Source organism: Panthera leo, chromosome A1, assembly GCF_018350215.1.
Source record: "Panthera leo isolate Ple1 chromosome A1, P.leo_Ple1_pat1.1, whole genome shotgun sequence".
NCBI lineage: Eukaryota > Metazoa > Chordata > Mammalia > Carnivora > Felidae > Panthera > Panthera leo.
In genome coordinates this window covers 129,358,822-129,382,991 of record NC_056679.1, presented here as the reverse complement: position 1 = coordinate 129,382,991, position 24,170 = coordinate 129,358,822, and the positions used below count along the sequence as shown (strand labels likewise).

General features: G+C 41.3%; 1 long non-coding RNA gene across 1 annotated transcript in view; it reads right to left on the bottom strand.

Moving 5' to 3' along the window:
- Nucleotides 1-5,500: 5,500 nt before the first annotated feature.
- The window catches only part of LOC122220452, a 58,160-nt gene continuing 39,490 nt past the window's right edge, over nucleotides 5,501-24,170 (bottom strand). Inside the window, exons 3-5 of the long non-coding RNA XR_006202858.1 lie at nucleotides 19,739-19,851; nucleotides 9,629-9,737; nucleotides 5,501-5,733 (exon numbers count right to left, since the gene is read on the bottom strand). This is a non-coding gene — a long non-coding RNA (uncharacterized LOC122220452). The remainder of the gene's footprint in view (nucleotides 5,734-9,628; nucleotides 9,738-19,738; nucleotides 19,852-24,170) is intronic.

Sequence of the window (24,170 nt, the reverse complement as noted above, 5' to 3'; positions counted from 1 at the left end):
CTATGCTGGCAGCAGCAGGAGGAGGGCTTCCACTGCAGCAGGCTCGGGGTCATGTGGACCCTGTTTATGGTTTAACACCTCTATATTTGATCTTCTGGCCTCTGTAAACTGCTTAATATGGCTTAATACATTACACCTGTGCACATGTTAGCTTAAGTGGATTCTGTAGTTTGCAGCTAAGAACACCTTGATCAATACAGAAAATGATTTGAGGAGTGATTTTGGGTCACAAACACAACAAGAATGGGCCATCTAGTGAGAGTAAGGCAGTAAAAACCCCAGACAGCATTAGCAGATGGGACATTGGTAAATTATTTTAAATATTTGCCTGCAGTACCTGGAATTCATATCTCATGAAAACAAGGGTTGGCATGGAAACAATGTGAATGGCATGAATAATTCAAGGATTACTTCCATCAGCACTAGGGAGCTTAAACTCTGCTCAGGGCATGGTCAGAGCAACAGGGTCCTCCAAGTACAGTATCTTCTAGTACTTTTCAGGCTAAAGTCAGAGTTAAACCCTTATGGGGTCAACAAATTTTGAAATCATAGCTTATCCAAGTGTCTTCTACCAGAGTTAACACCTTAGTAGGAAGAATGAGTCCTAGAAAATTTTACTTGAGCATATTTAAGAATCCTTCAATGATTCAGGAAATTCGGAATTCCCATGGTCTATCACCAAAAAGCAACTGGATTTGCAGAATGGTGGAAAAGATCTACTGAATTCTTCGGTATGATGCCAGCTGGTGCCAGCCGACCAATACCACCTTAGGAATTTGGGGTGGTGTGTATAAGACGTAGCACATTCTCTGAACTATGATAAATGTATGACACTATTTTCAATTCTATAACCAAAGTACACAGAATTTAAAACCAAAAGATACAAACAAAAGGGCAGCTCTCAATGTTACATCTAATGATCTTATTGAAAAAGTTTTGTTTTCAATCCCTGCAATTATGGACACTGCCAATGTTAAAGTCTGGGTGGTCAAGGGAAGAAGAGTTCTATCAGGAGCATGGAATGTTTCATAGAATTAGAAAATGAAACTCCTTATCAGGAGGATATTTTAGACTTTCATGGCACTGGAAAAAAAGGCAACAAAGGAGTTTTCAGTGTTGACTGGGAAGATTGACTCTGATTAACAAGGCAATATAGGGTAGTTTATGCCATTTTGTAGAAAGGCTATTTTGGGAACCCAGGAGATCCTTTTGGGTCCCTCTGCGTATTGCCATGTCCACTGGTAAAATTCCACGGCAACCATACATACGAAGGACTGCTAAGAGGAGGTTCCATTTGTTGAGAAGTGAAAGCTGGAGTCACCTTGTCAGGTAAAGAATTGTAACGTGCTGACACACGGGTTCTGGAGACAAAAAGAACATGGCATGGCTGTGGAGGATGAGGTCATTTAAACCATGCACATGCATGAGACCACTTGTGGAGACAATGATAACAGCAGCCATTTATTTCTCTTCCTTTCTATATATATGTACTGAGTATTCTTCCTTCTTCCCCTTCTTCTGTTTCCCTTCCCTTTTCTATAGGGTATGTGGATAACATCAAATGGTAATTAACTTTACATTTTAGTCTCTGGGTCACAGAATATCAAGATGAAATTGCAACAGAGTTGGAGAAGGTGAACATCCCCTGGTGACTTGAGCTAAGAGGTTGGTGAGACAAGTGAGAAGACATGACCCCCTTTTTGAGGAAGGTGGGCACATTTTTCCATTACAAGGAATTACTGCATGATGTTGGGCGGAAGCATTTTGTTGTTGAGATTGGAGGGCTTTAGAATTTTAGTATGGAACAAAGTTTATAGGACTGTTAAACAGTCAAACAGTAGACATAGTAGAAATAGTTTATGTTGTGGGTCACCATCTATATTTTGAACATCCTTTCACCGTTTGGGAAATCTTTTGCCTGCCCAAAGTAGAGGTGAGACACTTGCTTTCCCAGGCTCCTTTGTAGCTAGAGATAGGTTTTCAAAAATGTGACCCAGTTGTCACCAATCTACTAATAACTGACGATATTTCAGATTGAAAGAATAAAGGAGACAATGCCATGAGGAAAACATGCTGGGAGGAAGGCAGAGACTCATCCAGCTTTTGGAAGCAGCAGGACTCCTGTGGAACACTCTGGCAGTATGGCACGGGCACTGCTCCTATCTGCAAACCCTCCTAGCTTTTCAACGTAGCTCCTAGAAACTTCATAATCCACCACGAATCCTTGGCCAAACTCCCCTTCCTGCTTCTATTAGCTACAGTGTGTTTGTTGTTTGCAACTAAAGACCTTCACTGCTACCCAGAGAAGCTTTTCCTGCCTCTCACACTCAATCCTAAAGAGCACGAAGAAGGAAATCTTCCTTTTCTGCAGATGTTGGCATATCCCAGTTGTCCCTGGCTCAAAACTCTGAATACCCATCAGGTAAAGGGAAGTGGTTCAACTTAAACACTCCTTTACACAAAGGGACATTAGCGCAGCTGCAGTTTGCCTAGAAAACTTAAGAGTGGCCCATAAAGGGAAAGCCCATCTGTTTGGGGACACTAAATCTGCGTGCAGTCCACAGGATATCACACCCAAAACAGGGACTCTAACTGCGAAGCCTAATTCTATAGACAAATCGTATTTGCCCTTATGGCAGCCTAGTGGGATGCATCACTGTGTCCAGGGGGCCGTACATTGGATTAGTTGGTGACTGTTATAGGTTAACAGGTTTGCAGTGTAGCTTAACCAAATCTACATTTCCTACTGGCACTGAAGAAAATTCTGTAACAGCTTATCACACAAGAACACAATAAAATGTATTTTCATTTCAAAACTCAAGGCAAGTTCTTAAAAGGGTCCTCAAGATTTCCCACCAAGAAGCATATTTATAAGCCAGAGTTCTAAGCATGCATAATTAAGCTGTTACCTATTGAGTATTCATAACAATTGTGACTTATTATATTTTCTGTTAAAAATAAGGACTGGATAGGTATTAGTCAAGTTGTCTAGTCCATCAAAACTTATGTCATACTGGGTTACTGAACTAAAAATGTTGAGAATTATCAAAACAATGGTTTGCTCCCTGACTATTCACACATCCAAACTATCTTTCCTTTATAGCACATTTTAATACAAGTGCCCAACATCCCCCTGCTTTGCTGATACCATATGGTGTTGATGTAGGTTTATTTAGGTTCTTTGTTATCTGGGGAACTGAAAATTGACTGGGGAGTTAGACAAGCTCTTATCTCCTGCTGGCTTCTTTGCTTGCTTATGCTGCACTTTAAATAAATCACTCAACCTCTGAGCCTCTGTTTTCCCATTTAGAGAATGGGATCAGGGATGTCTGCTTTGCAGGCTCTTGGGAAGCCAGGGGAATGGCAAGGCTCTGTTGTTCCCTGGAAGGCTAAAAGCTATTGGAAGGAAATACACTAGTGGTATTCACGAGAAGGTAGCAACAGCCTGAAAAATAAAGATACTGGCTTTCCATAGGCTCATTATTCAGACAGCTCAAAAGCAAGTGCCTCCCTTTTTCACATTTCCCTCCAGAGAATTTCCTGTTATTTCCCTGGTATTAATTGATGGTGGGCACCCACATTCTGAATTCTCAAAGGGAGCAAGTGCTTCCTATTCTTAACATTGCTTAGTTTCTTTTTTTATTTACTTTGTTTCCCCAGGGGAGTAAGAAAGAGGGAGCTTGGCTTTTGGGGTTAATTGTGTGGATTATGAGGTGCATGCATGGAACAGTCAGGCGGAACTCTACCTGCTTGCTTTCTCCATGTTACTTTCCCTTCAGCAAACTTTTTGAGCAAAAAATGAGGAACTAATTCCCAAGCCAGGTTCTTCATGCTGACAATTTTGCCAAGGAGGCATGAGGCCATCACATTCATTAAGGTGAAGGCTAAATTTCTCCAATAAGGAGACCCAATCATACAGTGACTTGCTGGGAATATTCCTTCACAGGAAGCAGTCCTGATGGGAGCAGGTCAAGAAGGTATGGCTCTTCTCCACTCATGCTGCGACCTGGGTTCCTTTGACCTTCAGCAATTCTACTGAAATCATACAGTGAGATAGAACATAGGTTCTATCAGAATATGGGTTATTTTCCTGTGTTGGGACATTTGGGTGGGGCCTCTGAATTAAAAGCACCTGGGTTATAACAGTCTTGAAACATTCCAGCATGCATATCAACGGTACTAGGCCAGTTCTTGTTCTGTTTTCCAACTCGTATTGACTGCACAAGTGAGATGAGGTTGCAAAAATACTTAACAGTGATAGATATACACCAGGAAAAATGTTTTATTACTTCTTCATCAGACTGCCCATTTTGGTGGATGCAGAAGCAGTTCCCACGTTATTCTAGCAATGTTTGCTGATCCTTTATAGGCTGAGACCTCAAAGAGCAAACCTTCAGGCTCACTTCTGCCCACCACAGTCCCGCCCCTTAACTAAACTTCCTGGGGACCAGAAGACAAGTCCATGATTCCCGCCACAAAAGCCCTGGCTTTGGTCAGAGACAAAGACCAGTGAAGGGCGAACAAACACACAGTGCCAAGTGCTCTCCCCAGAGGGGCAGGCAGGGAGCCCTAAGCAAGACATGAGGCACCTCCTTAGAAAATAAGAAAAAGATTTCCCAAGGAGAAAGGAGGTCTGGTTTGCCTATTCATTAGCCAGGTAAAGACTGGGCGGAGGGGCAACAGTGTTCCAGGCAGAGAGTAACATTCACAAAGCAGGGAAAGCAGTACAAACAGATTAGAAAAATGACGGCAATGAAGAGGACAAGGGGGACAGGTGCTAAGAGGTGAAGCTAGAGAAGCAAAGGCTACTTCCCTATCAATGAGCCCTCGTCAGCCATCTAAGAAGTCTGGACCAGATCCTGATGGCAACTGCAAGTCATCAAAAAAATTTAGTGCTATTTATGAACCTATTTGTGTTTTTAAAAGATTACTCCACAGCCAATAGGAAGGGATGTTCCTAAATGTGTGATCTCAGATCCACCAGCATCAAATTCACCTGGGGTGACAACTAAAACTGCAGAATCTTGGACCCCACCTGCTATGTATGGAGCCAGAATCCTAGGGAGTGAACCATGCAAGCCAATACTCATTTAGAAGACATTCTCCAAGAGATTCTGATGCCTACTTAAAGGTCAGTGGTAGCAATTCCTTTAGGGCCCAAGGCCAGATCATGGGGCATTCAGTCCTAGAGACATGAAAGGTTCCAGTGAGGAGACTGAGTGAAGTGTTAATCCCTTGCATGAAGAATTCGCGATCTGACTGTTTGAGAACTTTGGCCCTGAGAAACAATTGCTGTAATTCCTTCCCCACATAAGCAAACACAGAAAAGTCTGGTAGAAGAAGATAAGAAATAGCTATCCCTCCTCTGGGTGGGCAATGGACACTCAAGGAGCCTGTTCCCAGGATGTGGATGTGTTGGGGACAGGCTCTGTAAAAACAGATTACACTTCAGGCCAGTAAAGTCTGCGGTTTGGAAACACTGATTGGCGGGTTCCAGCAATAGTGCTCTTCCTCGTGGCATTTTTTATTTGTTTGTCTTTAACTAAATAAACTCAATATTCATCCCATGGCTTAGAAAGTTGACACTGACAAGGACAGAGACATTTTGATTGGTGCATCTGCAGTCTGCCGGCACTAGAGAAAGGTCAAATGCTCCTCGCAGCTGGCCAGACCTGGAATCAGTAAGCAGAGTCTGTAGGGTTGGAAGGCATCATGCATTAAGACTAGTGAAGCCTGGAAGAGAGGAGGCATAAGAACATTATTCTCTCTTGCAGCAGAAATCACCATCACCTGCGTTTCTGCTGGGGCGATTGTTGTTGCTTTTATGGGTTTTCCCCTTGGGTGGCTGTTTTAGCATCCATGCCGTCATTTTCCTTGGCTGGGAACCCAAAGCCAGTGGGGGGCAGACCCAGGAATAGAACTAACCTGCTCACCTTCAGCCTACTGCTCTAAAACTGTGCCCAGGTGCCTCATACCTTGAGTGACCTTTTTCTAAAAAAGTAAAGGCCAGAGACAACAGGAAGGCTTTCCAGAACAAAGTCCTGCCTTGTATACAATATTCACCATATTCAGAATCTAGTTTAACTGACAAAATTCTATTGAGTCTTATATGAGTCAGAGCAAAGTTTGTTTGGAAACAAGCAAAAAGACCCCCAAAGTACAGTGGCTGACACAGGGAAGTTTCTCTCTGTGTAGTAGTTCAGCACAGGTGTTCTCGATTGGCAAAAAGGGGGATAGGGGAAGGGTTCTGTTTCATGCAGTCAACTAAGGATTCAGGCTGACAGAGCCTAGGCTGCTTTTAATCTTTGGCTTCCAAGGTCACTCTGGGCATTCCCCAGGCAGTGAAATGGGAAATAAGGGAAAATTTCCATGGAGCATGGAAGTCCAGGCCTGGAAGTGGTACACCCCACTGAAAAAAAAATCCGTTCATGGCCACACCTAGCTAAAAGGAGACTGGAAAACACAGGAGAAACAAGTTATGGTAATCAAGTAAGAGATGCCTAGTAATCCACAGGCACAGATGGAAGAGCTTCCAGGAACAGTCATGACAGAAGCCGGGGAGCTCCAGCAAGGTCTCTCTTCCTTTGTTACCCGCCATTTCTAATTAATGTACTCACTACCTATTCCTCAAGCATTTATTAAGTACTTACTGTCTAGGAGATGCTAAGTACTGTGCTAAATGCTTTGAAGGGATTTGGGGTGTTTTAAGATTTTGTTCCTTCAAGGAGCTCACACAATCATGGGAGAGACAGATGAAAACAATGACCAACAATGAAGTAAATACTATAATGGAGAAGTAGACGAAGAATCACAATAACCTCGGTGGTGGTGATTGGGGGGGTCAGAATTCTGTACAGGAAAAGTTCACTTAGGTGGGCCCACAGGGATGATTAAAGAGCTTTCCAAATTAAAAAAAAAAAGGGCCACTTGAGAGAGGGAAGAACATCAGCAAAGACATGAAGTTCAGAGAGCAAGGAATGTTCAGAGAATGGCATCTGGTACACACAACAGGTCAAGTTTAGGGTGAGGAGGGAGATACAGGGAAGGCAAAGGTGCAAAGACAGTGACAACTGTAGCACTACATTACAGAAGGCCTTGTAAGCCTGCACAGTATTTTTGATTTTTACCCATAAGCCTTTTCTTTAATTACATGCTGTGTTCACCACCTCACTCTTCTCAGATACTTGGTTCAAATGTTCATTTCCTATATGTGTAACAGAGTCTTATCTCTGACCATTCTGAAATAAGGATGCATTATTGGCTTAGAGTGGCTTATGCATCCTTTCCTGAGCTTTTTTCTCCAGTTTGTACTTATTTACTGTTTTTTCTTTGAGGTGGGGTGGCTGGCAGGGCTGAGGAGGAGGAGAGAGGTGAGTTTTGTGACCTCTTACCCTTCCATCTTGCTGACTTCGTGAATCATTATTTTATCCCATGGAATGTACTCCTCTGGTTAGCCTTAAACCCATGGTTCCCTACTGGGCTTGGAGTAGTGTGAGGATGGTTACCCAAAAAGAAACCTAGGTACAGTTACCAGATAATGGGTGAATGGACACATAAGCAAGGAAAACAGCCTTCCCAGAATTTCAATGGACAGACTGCACCAAACTGGCTGATTGCCAGGACCCAAAATATGCCTTATACTTTTCTGACATTGTCTACATTTTCATAAACCACCTGCTCTTTTGGATTGTTCCAGCTCCCTCAGCTGGTCCAAATACTCTCTCTCTTTAAAAATTAAGGAAAAACAGCTCAAATCCACTTCCTTTATGATGCCTGAAGTGTTTACTGCTTCCTGAAAAAAAATTATAGCACTGTATACACAACTCTTTAGGAAACAAATGTTCTCCACTTCCTACTGCTTGCCAACTTTTAATGACTACAGTTCTTCCATCCAGCGTGACTCTAAACTCCTTTAGGGAAACAACTTCACACATCTTTATCTTCCCTCGATACCTAATTTATATTTCCTTTGATTTACATATTTATATTCCACCTTGTTCTAAAATGAATCGAAGGTAGTTTACAAAAATGCACTCGTACCACAAAGTGGAATAACATTAGAAATAAGTAGGTAAACTTCTTTGGGGAATGCAGTTACTATGTAAGAAGTCTGACTACTCTGAAACTGCCATGCTGTGAGGAAGCACAAATGAAATCATATGGAGAACAAGCTGCCAGCCATCCCTAGCGGCTCTAGCGGTCTTAGTTTTGGCACCAGACACAGGAGTCAAGAAGCCATTTCAGATACTATAGCCCAGGCGGAAGTCGCACAGAGCAGAAGAATCCAGCTGATGGGCAGAACTTAGGACCCAGATACAGGACCACAATCAAACGGTCACAAACGTATCCAGCCATTTCAGCCACTCTTGCTGAGACTCCACATGGTGTAGCAGACACAACCATCCCAGTGTTCCCTGGTCAAATACGTGACTCACAAAATCTCATTCAAGGTACTCTGCCAGGCTCAGAGGGCAATGCAAAGATGATAAACCTTGCTTCTGACCTTCATGGAACACAGAAACACAGAAACTAGAAATCTGAAGACCTAAGAAGAGTAAGATTTATATCGAATGCTTCCAGTTCTGGATAAAATGGAGTAAGCACACTCCACTGTGTGTCTCTCAGGAATAGAACCTGGACGGAATGCACCAAGGAAACTGAAAAGTAAGTATTAGCGAGCATTTTGGGAAAGTATGCCAAGATCTGAAGGACCATTTTTTTAAAATCTCTGCTATCTCATGAATTTATGCATGTATAATGCAGAATCTATATGGACTCTTATATCCAGAATACATTGGTAATTCTCAAAATTCAACAGGAGGAAAACAACATAATTAGAAAGTGGGCAAAGGCTTGAACAGGCCTTTCACCTTTGAGGGAAATACAAATTAAAGTCATGAAATCCCAATACTTATCTATGAGAATTGTTTTTAATGAATACACAACTAAGCGTTGGTGAGAACAAGGAACCATGGGTCTCTCATATATTGCTGGTGCAAATGCATCTGGAATGGTGCAGCCACTCTGGAAAACAGTCTGGTAGCTAAACACAAAGCTAAATGGACATTTACCAGGTGAACCAGCAATCCCACTCCAAAAGCACTTCAACAGGTGAATGGGTAACAAACGGAATACATCATCCTTACAAAGTGATATTACCCATTAAGAAAAAGAAACAAAGGCAATGAATCCCGAAAACATGTAAAGTAAAAAGAACCAACCCCTAAGGGTTACATACTATTGGATGCCATTTACAGGACATTCTCAAAAAGACAAAACTGTAGTGATAGAGAACGAAACAGTGGTTTCCCCTGGTTTGGGGGGGGGGGGGGCGGGGAACGGTTGCAACTACAAAGAGAAAGCAACAAGCAGTTGCCTGGGGTGAAAGAGCCACTCTGCATCCCTATTGTGGTGGTAGTGGCTACGTCATTCTACACATGTATGAAAATGCCTCAACTGTACCCCAAAAAGAGAGATGAATTTACGTTAATTTTTAGAATAATATCTTTTAAAGGGTGGGCTGGAAAAAATTGCACCTGGTCAACTGTCTATAACAGAAAAACTGAAAACCCGTACTACACGAAGGAGGAGGACACCAGAGAATTCTACTAGAAAAAAAAGACCTTACCTTTGAGCTTCAACATTTCCAGAGTGCGACTGTGAAGGGGCTCAGCCCTGGTTCAGGCAGTCCTCTTTGCCGAGGGTGGACAAGCCATGAACTATGCTGACAGCAGCTGCTGGAATGAAGGGCATTTATATGCTGACAGCTTGATACAGGTGTTAACTATTCCTTGAGGATGAAATCAAGGTATTGACTGACCTCCACCTGTGACAACAGGATTCCTTTCAGCCAACACTGGTGACCCAGGTAACCTCACCTTGCCCTTGTTGTTTATATACCTGAAAACTCTTTCTTGAGGCTACCTTTTTCAAATCTCAAAGTACCCCTATAGGGTGCCTGGGTAGCTCCGTTGTTTAAGCATCCGACTTTGGCTCAGGTCATGATCTCAAGGTTCATGAGTTTGAGCCCTGACTTCAGCTCAGGTCATGATCTCACAATTTGTGGGTTTGAGCCCCTCATGGAGCTCTCTACTGTCAGCACAGAGCCTGCTTCAGATCCTCTGTATCCCCCCTCTCTCTGCCCCTCCCCCCCACTCAGCACCTCCCCCCCTCAAAAATAAATTAAAAAAAAAACATTAAAAACCATACCTCTGTAAGGAAAGGTGGGTAAGTATTATTATATTTATATTATATAAAGAAACTATGACTGAGGGGAAGAGAGTGGGCTGAGGCCAAGCAGCAGGGCAAAGTGCCCAGGAGGAGAACCAGGGCTTTTGGCTTGGAGTCCTCATTCAGCCCTTCATTCATCTACCTAAAAAATATTTCTTGAATGCGAACTATATGACAGAGGGCATGTCTCCAAATGCTTAAATCCCAACTGAAAGCAAAGACAGATGTGTACATCTTCAAAACAAGGTATGAAAGGATAAAGGCCATATGTATGGTAGAACAGTAAGACTTATGATAGGAAACCTAGTTGTTGAGTGATCAGAACCGACTTCATGGAAAGAATAGGCTTTGAACTGAGTGTTAAAAGTGGGAGAGGGGCGCCTGGGTGGCTCAGTCGGTTAGGCGTCTGACTTCAGCCCAGGTCATGATCTCATGGTCCGTGAGTTCGAGCCCCGCGTCGGGCTCTGTGCTGACAGCTCAGAGCCTGGAGCCTGTTTCGGATTCTGTGTCTCCCTCTCTCTCTGCCCCTCCCCTGCTCATGCTCTGTCTCTGTCTCTCTCAAAAAAAAATAAACATTAAAAAAATTAAAAAAAAAAAAAAGTGGGAGAGAATTTTGCAAAACTGTGATTGAGGCGGGGATATATTCCAAATGCAAAGTATGGGTGGTGGCCAGCCTCCAGTGGTTTTTGTCTCCTGATACCCATGCTCTTGTGTAGTTTCTTCTCACACTGAATCAGGGCTGTTCTGGATAAACAACAGAGTACGGCAGAGGCAATAGTGCAGGACTTCTGAGGCCAGGTCATACAGGGCATCGTGGAATGTATGTGATCTCTTAAAAGCTCATTCTGGGAGACAACAGCTGCCACGTCAGGAGGCTGCTCAAGCAGCCCTGGCGACAGCCCACATGGAGAGAAACTGAGTCATCTTGTCAACAGCCAGCACCAACTCACCATCCATGTGAATGAGCCACCACCATGGGATCCTCAAGCCACAATCAAATTTTTTAGATGACTAAGAACTCCAGTAGATATCTCAGTGAAACCTCACGAGAAACCCCAAGTCAAAACCAGCAAGCTAAGCTGCTCCCCAAATTTCTGACCCACAGAAACCATAAGAGATATAAATAATTATTGTTACTTTAGGCCACTGAGCTTTGGGGTGATAGTTTGTTTTTGTTTTTGTTTTTGTTTTTTTACACAGCATTAGGTAAGAGTAAAATATGTGAGCAAGCCTGCAGAAGAAAGAAAAACACAAGACATGTTCAGAAAATAGTCCTCTCCCAGAAGCCAGGCAGGTAGAGGTTCCATGTGGACACAACCAACATAGAAATGACCTGAACAAAGGCCAAGACAGGAAGAATTGAGAAGCAGGGACAGAAAGGCAAGGTGTCACAAAGAGAAAATTCCCCAGTCACCCTGGGGTATCTGTACTGAAGAATTAGTTAATGGTTACTTTTGCTGACATCAACTATTCTAATGCTCTTACCAGAAATACCTTTTTTTTTTTTTTTTAACTCACTAAAATTATTTATTGTGTCCATGCCCTAGAAAATACCCTGATACATGGAATGATAAAATCCACTGGTAAGTTAAAGCATCTTGATATCTAAAAAAAAAAAAATCAACATTTTTTTCTTTTTCTTTTTTTCCTTTTTTTTAAAATATGAAATTTATTGTCAAATTGGTTTCCATACAACACCCAGTGCTCATCCTAACAGGTGCCCTCCTCAATGCAAGGAACACAAGCAAGCTGTTTCCTTTATACCATACTTCTCATGTCGTATGACAAACATTGGCAAGTCATCCACTACAGTCATTTTCCTTCCTTCCCAGACAACATTATATCACATTTCTCAGTTTGCCTTACTATCTGGTGTGGCCGTGCGACTACGTTCTGGAACATCAGTGACAATAATGTACAGAACTTCCAGGCCTAGACCAGGAGACCTCCTGCTGCTCCTTTATTCTCTCTTCACACAGGTGTTGACTCCATGCAGAGGATGGGAGGCCCTAGAGGATGGTAGATCAATAAGGATCATGGGCCCCAAATTACCTCACAGAAGGCCAGCTGCCAAATACCTGTATTCAACAACTCATTCAACAAATGAGAGTGCATCTAGAGGTATCATTAAATTGTGACTTGCTTAACAAGTCCCTCCCCAACCAGTAGTAGATACTTGATATATTTTGGTTAACTGATTCACTGGTACTTACATGCATAGTTTTGAGGGTGGAAAAAGGAAAGTAAGAGAAGGAGGCCCAGATGTCGTGCTACTGCCTTGTGACCTACCAAATCTTATCAGGCTGCTTGTGGTAACCGGGGTGTTGGACCATCTCATGTGCCTTGCTATATTTTCTCCCTGTGTATTTTCCTGGGGTGATGTAATGAAGAACACTGACTAGAGAATGAGAAAGGAAGAATAACAGAGTACAACTGTAAAAAGTCGTTATGATTTGCTTTCAAAACCAGTAATTACCACTCTGACTTAACACTTAAATCACTTTTAGGGTTTTATTTGAACTACAACTGGATGCTTGTTATTTGACACGGAATGCTTTTGAGAAAGACCTAACATCTTCCCACAATTGGATTCCTTTCCAAGCAATCCTTAGAGGAGGAGGAAAGGGATAGTCAGAAGGGTAATATAATGCTTGTAGTTAAAACCTTGAAAAGGACCCATTGTAAGGGAGAGAAGCAGAATGGGACAAATTCATAAACATGCAAAATAACTTCTGGTTGGCCCTGTAAAAGCAAATTCAGAGAGTTCTCTTTAAACTGCAATTGGCCATTTATAAAATAAATAGGTTACAGACCCATGAGAGTGGGGGGAGCACCTGGGTGGCTCAGTCTGTTAAGCATCTGGCTCTTGACTTTGGCTCACGTCATGATCTCATGGGTTGTGAATTCGAGCCCAACACTGAGCTCTGTGCTGACAGTGCAGAATCTGCTTGGGATTCTCTCTCTCCCTCTCTCTCTCTCTGAAATAATAAACTCTCTTTCAAAATAAATAAACTTAAAAAAAAAAAAAAAGGTTACAGACCATACCAGGAAATTGAGACTCTTCTGACAAACAGGCCTGATTTGAGAGTAGTTGACTGGGGCAGTGAGGATGGAAGGAACACAGAAACACAAGAGAGCTCTGGGCCCAGACACCCGTGAGACTGACTTACTAACTGTGGTCAGTAAATAAGGCCAGTTTGATAGTAAGCATTTAAAGGAAACTAGAGGAAAACTGATCTTTGGTGGGCCATAGAGGTTTCCATCATACGGGAATACGCTATTCCGACAGTAGTTTGGTTAAGTCTCTGCATATGGGGTATGGCAGGGGAGGATATTTGGAATTAAATGCATTTAATATATGAGTTGCATACTGTGTGTAGTGATAGTCATCTAGATTCCCCTAGAGTCAGGCAAACTAGCTGTGAATCTGACAACAAGATGGATAAATTATTATCCTGACAACTCAAAATCTGGCAAGAGCTGGAGAACTATTCCAGCAGTAATGACAGAAACAGGTCAGGCTTGGACTGAGCCAGAGCTAAGTAACAAATATTTCAGAATTTTATGCAAAATATCATTCAACCCTTCTTCTTTCAGGTCAGTGAAGCTGAGAAACAATAAGAAACAGTATTTATATGACTGTGGAGGAACTTAGGAAAGCCACGAGGATGCCTGGAATTGGGAGGATCAATGGGTAAAGATGGATTTATGTTGTATTCTTTTAAGTGGTGCTATAATCTCAGACCTCAGGTTCTGCCTTCAGAGTGACATAAACCTAATAACCTTCCCCAGCCTTGGAAACATTTCTTATTCTCCAATATCCAAGGTGATTTCTTCTGCTTCAATCTCTTGAACCACTGTGAACCATTCCTAAGACCATACAAATACTGCCTTGCTTTATAGGTAGGGCAGACACCCTCAACTGCTTACTCAATAGTCATTTTGCCCTTTCTCCTTTTTTTCTTTTTTTAATGTTTATTTTTGAAAGAGAGAGACAGACAGAGTGTGAGCAGGGAAGGGGCAGAGAGAGAGGGAGACACAGAATCCAAAGCAGGTTCCAGGATCTGAGCTGTCAGCACAGAGCCTGAAGGCGAGCGGGGGAGGGGAGGGAGGGGGAGGGGGGCAGGGAGCGGGGGGTAGGGAGTTTGGGCAAGGCTCAAACTCATGGACCAGGAGATCATGACCTGAGCCAAAGTCAGACACTTACCTGACTGAGCCATCCAGGTGCCCCATCGTTCTTTCTCCGTGTAAACAAAACCTCAAATTTGTTTGACTAGGCATCCTCTTATACTTGGCTGTGTGCCTTACTGGACAAATCATGGCAATCCTATTTCTCTCACCAGTCCTTGCTTAGGAATAAGCAGAGAGATCATTCTGTGATGACTAAGATGTGAGGAGGAATCTATTGGAGGGATTCTAGGAAAGGTTTGTCAGCTTAAAAAAAAAGACACATGGGCAAAATCATCATGCTTCTGCTGAACGCTGACATAGCTACATGTGCTTGGAACTGGGATAAGAGTTATGCAACCATATAGGGTACTAGTCAAGGAAAAGTCAACTGACAACAGCAGAGTAGAAAGAAAGAACTAACATCCTTGATGTCATGAAGGCAACCGAATCAGCCAACCTGGAGCTCCCCATTTGAGGACTTACAAATGTTCTCACTGCTTACACATTTTGACTTGAATTTTCTAGTTTTCTATTACTTACAGCTGAAAGTACAATAATTGGTAAAACATATATGTGTGTATTTATACTCTGTGGGTTAGATTTCATAATAAACACCTTTATTATTACCCACAATGCCTGACATATACCAGTGTCAATGAATGCCGGTTTCTTTTTTTTTTTTTTTTTTTAATTTTTTTTTTCAACCTTTTTTATTTATTTTTGGGACAGAGAGAGACAGAGCATGAACGGGGGAGGGGCAGAGAGAGAGGGAGACACAGAATCGGAAACAGGCTCCAGGCTCCGAGCCATCAGCCCAGAGCCTGACGCGGGGCTCGAACTCACGGACCGCAAGATCGTGACCTGGCTGAAGTCGGACGCTTAACCGACTGCCCCACCCAGGCGCCCCCATGAATGCCGGTTTCTTGAAGAGGTAACTACATGGATGGATAGATATGCCAGTCTTAATACTAGCTGTATTCCCTAGCCTAGTAAATCACAGGTGCATAAGCCAGAAATCTATTCTATGTGCGTCCCTATTCCCCTCTCTCCATAGCCAATTCATCTTTAAGTTCTGTTCATTTTGCCTTCTAGATTCATCTCAAATCCATTTAATTCTTTTCATTTCTACCACCATTCTATTTCAAGCTACTATCGTGTCTTAACTGGACTAGTGCAGTAGCTTTCCAACTAGCTTCCTGAAATTTCATAAATCTATTCTCCACACTGCAGCCAAAGGGAATCCTTCAAAATGCTAAATTCCCTACTTCCCCCAACGCCATCCTTGATTAAAGTTACCCCTTAACAAAATTCCAAAATGCATAAAATTCCACAGGCCCACATGGTCTGATGCCATCTATCCTTCAATGTTACCTCTTGCCCTTGATACTCTAGCCAGACAAGCCTCCTATTGATTCCCCAATGTACCCTGCTTTGCACATGGTATTCTATCTGCCTGGCAGGGTCTCCCCACTTGCACTCCTACACAGTCACATATGCCATGTGTTCCATCTACCATTTTTCAGGTCAGTCTTGTCTTTCTTCTACTCTCTGAGTAGATGATTCTCTGTTGTGCACTTTGCTAACACCACATACCTTTCAGTCATACTCAAGATGACTGTACAACCTGAGACACTTCTGATAGTGAATGGGGGTACTATTAATAAGTACACTGAGACAACAGGAATGGAGAGAGATTTTCCTGGACTAATATATCATTTGGTCACCCAAGTCTTTATACTTACTTTTTTGCTTTTAGTGTTTTCATTTAAAGTCTGCATGTCCCAGATCTCTACATGGGCAGAGACCATGACCTTCTGTTCCCACTATCACATTCTCCATGCCTAGCACAGTCCAGATTCAACCAGGGACACTCAATAAATACTTACTGGAAGAACACCGGAAAGAATGAGTATAACTTGGTTCACATTTTCCTTTTCTATTATTTTTTTATATTCTTCTTAGACCAGTGTTGATATAACATTATGTTTTATTCTTGTGTGTTTGAAAATATCTCACCATTTTGCACAGCACTGCTTTATTTCTGGCTCATTCATTTGGCCAAAAGGTATCTCCTGAAAATCTACTATATGCCAGGTATGAACTAGATGTGAGGAATACCACAGCAAATAAGACACAGTTCCTTCCCTCAAAGAACTCACAGTGCCATTAGGGAGACACTTGAAGTTCCCTGGGTTTCTAGATCAGTTTTTTACCATGTTAATGCCTAGGCTCTCAGAGCCTGACCTGAGCATGAAAGAGATAATCTGATTTTTTTCATTTCCTTCTCAGTTGTGTTATTTCTTCCATGTCAGTTCCAAGGTCAGTACTTTCATGATTTCCATTTCTTACTAACACCTATCTCCAAGAAACATTTAGCTACTTTGCAATAGTTTCAGATTCTGGAAATATATTAAAAATCATATTCATGCATATCAAATTCCAAAAACTAAATGAAAATTTCAAGGTGCCTGAAATTAAGGGCTAGAAGCTCAAGATATGATCCTGAAGCTTCCTCATGGATGGTTATCAAATGCTAGTTTAGGTTTTAATACACAGTCAAGCCAGGATATGAGGTTATGGGTTCAATGAGACACTGAATGGGAGCTAATACCCCTTCATGAAGAAGCTGAGATACTCAAAGGGATGTAGCCTCTGTAATGAGGGGCTTAGAAAAAAGATTTCCCCACCTTAACAGAGAAAAGATAAAGTTTACTGTTCTGGGCTATGGAAAAGGAAAAAAAAATCATTCCCAGAAAAATAAAATTTCAGGCCTCTGCCTCATGTTGTATCAAAGTTAGAATGTACACTTCTATAATGGTTTGGGAATTGTCAAGATTAGAAATTTACATAAAAATTAGTCCTGGGACAGTGATATCTCTAGAGTACCTGGCAGAAGTGAACAGAAAATCTCTGTGGAATGTCATTTCTACAGTTTAGGCCACAGAGGGTTTTCAGAGGAAAGTTTCCACTGAAGGTGAGTTTATGGTTCAAGATACAGGTACACAAACAGAATAGGTACTCAGAAACCTACAATAATAGAAGTATTATCTGAAAAAAGATGATGTCTTGGGTAGAATCTCCTAGAAACAGATTTTTAGATAGAGATTTGCATGCAGAAGGTTTACTGGAGAATAATCTAAGAAACACATTTCAGGAAGTGAAAGGATTAGGCAGAAGGAGATACAGTGACATAGTTGCAACAGAGCAGCCAGCTGATCTCACGAGGATTTTTGGAGTTAGGATGATCTTCAAGAATATCCCAAACTGAGAGAACAAAACTGGGCCTTTATATTTCAACATCAATCAGCCATTGGACACAAGTTGCCCCTGAGAAAAGGTCATAAACCTGGGAAAGATGGCTCCCTTTGGCCAAAGATGATTCCCAGAGGGACCCAAGAGTGAGCCAGCAGCAGCCAATGCACCACGCACCAAATGAATGTCTCATTCCGGAAATGAGATGGGAGGTGGGGATTCTGAGCAGCACACAACAGCACCCACTCTACTCCACTTGAGCTGTTAAGCTCCATTTCCATTTGCATTTTGTGGTAAGTGTGTCCCATCTGGGAAGAGCATCCTCAAGATCCTAGTTGGTCTCAATTTCTAAGGAATCATACAAGGGAAATAAATGCCAGTCTTTGCTGCTGCAACTAGTTTTAAAAGTACAACTAGTTTTCGTTATCTCCTTTCTTTACTACCTATTCTAAAGTCTCCTCACCCTTGGCTAGTATCTCTTATGCTCTTTGTAACTTAACTGGTGGAAGCTATGAAGGCCTAAATTTCTAATCAGCATGTCCTTTTGAGGTTGTGTCTATTGCACTTATCCATTAAGCACCCCAGTTTGGCAGCACAGTATCAAGACATGTCCCAATTGCTCAATGAATATGAAACATATTCTTCCTCTTTTTCATTAGATAATAGCAGTTGTATCCTGATCAGTGTGAATTACTCTTGCAAGGTTGGTGTGTCCTTTCTTTGACTACTGGTCCCTTGGCATGAGGAACTCTAAGTGACCCAGTGGCAGCCTAGTTTAAATCCTAGTTTAACATTTAAATAGGACAACTACTGTGTTCCCTGGTGGAAGCAGTCACCTTCTAGGAATCAGGACATCTACCATAGAACCTAAAGTTGTAAACATAAGAAAAATACATTCCAAAAGTGAGTCATTGTGAGTGATAGTAAGATAAAGGGACATAAAATAGAAAGAGTAATTAAGAAACATGGTGGATAGAATGTGAAGCTCCAATGTTTATATAATATGAATAAATATAATGTGAGTTCTTTGTAAAAAAAAGTGTAGAATGGAAAACAAGCAAAGTAAAAGTATGACTGGTTGAAAGCAGAAAATAATACGGTGGAAATAAAACCAAATATCTATAATCACAATAAATATAAATGGATTGAACGTAATGTCTAAAAGACAGAGATTCTCAGAATGAAATTAAAATTCAGTTGTATAAAAGACCTAAACATAATGGCACAGAAAGACAAAAAGGTAAGGGATGAGAAAAGATTTATGAAACAAATTCTTATTTTAAAAATACCATTGTGGCTATATTATATCAAACAAATTAATCTTTAAGGGCAAACACTTTTATGGATAAAGAGGGTCATTATTTTAAAAATTACCAGGAATATAGATGGTTCTGAATCTATATACATGCACTTAACAGTATAGATTCCAAGTAGATAAAGAAATTCAGGGGTTGGTGGCAGTCTACCAAAAATGCTACATCTCCTAGGAGTTTTGCATTTTCAAAAGGCTTAGTACCTCAAGAAGAAAAAGTCAAATTTAAGAGAGTGCTTTTTGAACCAATTTAACCCTAACTATTCAGAAGCAAGTTTAATTTATAAATGCTCTGAAGCCGATTGGCTCAGTTGGTTAGAGCATGGTGCTGATAAATGCTCTGAAAAGTGATTAAACAGGTCCTTTTAATCTCTTTACGTTTGTTTGCCAAGTATAGCTGTGTTTGTGAGGTTGAACTCTTGCTTAAAAATTCTAGGAAGTAAATTGAGTAAATGAATTGTGGGATTGAGCTGAACTTTCATTTAAAAAAAATCTAAAGCCTGAGCCAATTGTCAAAGATGCATGCATCAAGGTAGATTTTCCAGGTGAGTTTACTATGAAAGTGAAACAATTTTTGAGATATATATACATACATACACATATATATGAGCACACACACACACATATTCACTGTTTTGTCTTTTTGTTTTGTTTGCTTGGCTGAGAAACTTTTCTTTCCTTTAATTAAAATAAATCTCAGTGGTATGGTATATAATCATAGTCTCAATCAAAAAGTTCCTCCACATGGACTAAAATTCTAAGAGAACCACCTACCTCTAATTTCCAATATCTATTTACAAAGTCACACAGTATCTTCTCTCTTACATGCAGGTTCTTCCCCTTTTTTATGTCTCCATGATTTTCTCAACCATCCTTGCTTGACCTTTCTGAAACGAAAGTGAAAAGGAATAAATGAATCAGGGCTTAAATCCGGCAAGATTTTGTAACTGGTAATACTGTGACAGAAACAGGAGGTGGAGAGGGAGGAGAGGGAGGGAGGAGGGAGGGGAAAGAGAATATGGGCATAGACGCTTTTGCAGGGCATGTAGATCTTGGGAAGGGAGGTGATAGATATATTCTTGATGGTCTCACCAAAGGGGAGATTTGGCTGCTAAATTTGACCTTGCTCCCAAGTAATTGATGAGACGTAACATTATCATCAGAATAATGGTAATGAGCTATAGATGCAGACTCTCTGCCTGTGGAGATTACAGACAAAATAGACTTTAAGACAAAACACATTATTCAGGCTAAGAAGACTCATTTCCTAACTTCCTATTAGGAAAGCTTTGGTGGGGTTATTTGATTGTGGTGAGCTCAGTTCTTCTACATCCGAAGAGCAGGAAAATTCAATGGGAACATAAAATGTTCTGATCTAGACTTGGTGGCCATGTCTGAGCCTCAAGTCTCCTTGCCCCTGTCATCTTAATAGGGAAATCTCGCTAATGCCTCAAAATCGGATTGAAAGTTCGTTAGGCTCTGTCTTAGTTAGACTTTGGTAGTCCTTCTCTGACTCTTGAGAAGGCCAAATATCTTCCTAGTTGTGGTTTTAGAATAAATTAACTTATTCATTTCTGCTTTCTTTGTATTCTTTCTTGAGAATTTTCCTTTGAAGATTTTTGTGTTTCTATCTGCAGTAATTTTACTAGACGTTTTACAGTTAAGGCATCTCATTTCTGATCTGTAGTTTGCCTTGTTAAATGGGATTTCAGTTATGCATCTTGAAAAGCTCTGCCTCTGGAATTGTGCTTTATCCTTGTGAATGTTCTCACTGACTTTGGAAGCAATTTCTCAATGTTGTTGGATTTTTTTCTCGGTTTGGCAGCAGCCTTTCTACTGGTGTCTACCTTTTATTGATTTATGGTAATAGATGATCAGCCCCTTCTCTTCTGTCACTTACAGGTTGACCTCCTTAGTTGAGGTTTTTCTAAAACTGGCACACAAGGTATAAGAACAGATAACCTTGTAAATTCAAAGGCTGGTTCCACTGAGTGAAAATCCTGTAATTCCAAAGTGCTGGAACTTGATGCTAATGAAAATTTAAACATACACTTTGTTTGGCTCTTGATGTCTCACACTGAGAACTGTTACCACAAATCTCAGCTTATAAACTTGGTTTGTGATACCTCTCTTTTAGACCAGTAGGCTTTAGATTCTGGTGTACATAAGAATGATGCATCATGCTAATTAGAAATACAGACTTCCAAGCCCTACCCCTAGACATTAATTCAATAGGTCTGGGGGCAGAGTCCTAAGATCTATATTTTAATAAGCTGCATGGGTGATTCAATGCAGATCAGACTTCGGTCTTCATGACACAAGGTGAGAAAGGGAAAAGTATTCCCTGACTCCCATATGGATGTTGCTAGAAGCTGTCCTGGCACTGATTGCTAGGCCCTGGTGTTCTCCTAGTGAACAAAAATAATTTCACAGAAAATCAACATGAGACAAGGCCATTCTGTGACCAAGATGTATCAAGACTAAAACAAGATCACTCTGTCATCATATCTAACACAGACAAAACCAAGAATAATGTTCAAACTACAAAATACCAAAGATCCCCCGCCCCCACCACTCCTAGTTAATACGAGTGCCTGATGCTACTTTACCAATTATAGCTTTATCCTCAGTATATTCTGGCCTCCTTACAGATAAAATTTATTGAGATACACAATCATAGAATTACTCCTGCTTCGTCATAGCATCCAAGCCAGATCAAATCCCTGCTTCCTTAAATCCTCCCCCAAATCACCCAAGACAACCCAACATCCTGTCAGTCCTTTCCAGCACCTCCTTGCCAAGATGCCACCATAGGTCCCATAGTGTGCTTTCTCCTTCACTGCAACAAGTACTAAAATCAACTTGTTCTACTACGTGTGTGTTCCTGGTGGCCCTTGGCTGGAGGCTATTGACAAGGGTCCTAGCTAGACCAATGCTTTCCATTCTTTCTGTGTGCCCATGGAGTGCTGACTACTTATGGCTACTAAGCCACTCAAGGACCTTCCTGACAGGATTCCTGGGCATTTGTGTTCTCTGCTGTGGAAATATATGGGTATTTGCTGTGTCAGTAACGACACACACAGTATGGTGCACACAAAGTGGATGACTGAGGAGAGTTCAATGAACTTACATTGGCATTGTCAAAAACAGAAGGTGAAGTACCTGGGCTACCAACAGTGGGCAGCCATTACCAACCTAGTCCTGAAAGAGCAAGAGCAAGAAGTACCAGAGACCAAAACAATCATAGAAGGGCCCATCCAACAGGAACAATGGCCTTCAGAAGAGGAAGGCAGCCACTGCTGGCCAAGGGCCAGCAGGGCAGGAGGTGAGGAGACATCACCCTGACTTTGCTCTTCCTCCTCCCCTCGATCTTCTGCCCACTGTATCTGTAGATAACAACGGAAGCCAAAGGCAAGAAAGCCCATGATACAGTCCATTTGATCAGCCTCCAGAGACCACCACAGGACATAACTGGAGGGGCAAGTGGAGACCAGGCAGCAGACTGAACAAAGAGTCCATTCTCTTTATTCGCCAACCTATACAGGTTATAGATGTGTGATGGTATCAAATATGGTGTAAACCAACAAACCTGAGTACAAAAAACAGAGTTCTTAATCCTATGAAAACTAACTCACATGCTTTGAAAAGACTGAATGACAACAACAAAAAGAAACAAGTGACTATGCTGATTATGTGCCAGGTACTGTTCCAAATATTCCATAGGTACTGTATTAGTTCCCTATTGCTGCTGTAACAAATGATTATAAATTTAGTGGCTTAAAAGAACACAGATGTATTCTCTCACTGTTGTGGAATAAGAACAGTAATTCTAAAATGGGTCTTAATGGACTAAAATCCAGGTGTCAGCAGGGCTGCATTCCTCCGCGAGGCTCTAGGGGAGAATCCGTTCTTTGTTTTTTCTAGCTTTTGGAGGCTGCCCACATTCCTTGGCTCATTCCTTCTTCCATGAGTCATATCACTACAACCTCTGCTTCAATAGACACATCTCCTTCTGTGATTGTGACTCTCCTGCTTCCTTCTTTCCCTTATAAGGTTCCACCTGCATAATTCCTTATGATCTCCCATCTCAAACTACTAACTTAATCAGATCTGCAAAATCTCATTTTCAGGTAAGGTGACATACTCACAAGTTCAGGAATTAGGACATTCATTGCTTACAAACAAGGACATTCTGCTATATAACCACAAGGTAACCATCAAAATAAGAAAATTCACATCGGTACATTACCACCACCGAATCCTCAGATCCCATTCAAGTTTTGACAGTTGTTCCAATAATGTCCTTTATAGTAGAAGAATCCAGTTTTAAACCATACATTGCAATTAACTGCCATATCTCTTCAGTCGTCTTTAATCTGGAATAACTCTGTAATATTTTCTTGACTTTCATGACCTTGACAATTTTGATGATTACAGCCCAGTTCTTTTGTAGAATGTTCCTCATTATGAATTTATCCAATGTTTCCTCATTCTTTTATTCAGGAGTATCATACAAGTGACAAAGTGATGCTGTGTTCCTTTGAATGCATTTTATCAGATATTATGATTTTTATTTGTCCCACTACTGATGGCATTCACTTGAATCACTTGATTAAGGGGGAATCTGAAAGACTTTTACACTGTAAGGCTGCTCTTTTTGTCCTTTGTAGTTAAGTATTTTATAAGGAGATACTTTGAAACTAGGTAAATACCCGGGCCCTCATCCAACTTTCAATCCATTCATTCCTTCTTTGTCTCCATAAGGACGCATAGTTTTATTCATGGGTTATAATCTATTGATATAATTACTTCAATGCCATAAATTCTGCCAATGACATCTCCCTCAAACTGGCTTGATATATCCCCATCAGTCTTTGAGCACTTCCTTGCTTTTGAAGCACATGATGTTTCGAATTCCTCTTGTACTTTCCCTCACCCAACCCAGGAATCGGCCATTTCTCCAAGGAGTCCTAAAGTCCTTTCAGTGAGGCATGGCATTAGAAACCAAGATCCTGGCACTGGTAGTATACTTACCACTTTTGTTTCCTATAGTGGACAGAGCTAAGGAATATATGTTACACCTATATTTCTATATCTAATATATTGAAAACCACCAGCCACACTGATATTTCCAATTCCAAACCAACCCCACAAGTTCTTTCTAGTTTTCTACCTTTCTATATTGGATTAAGGGGTGAAGCATTAT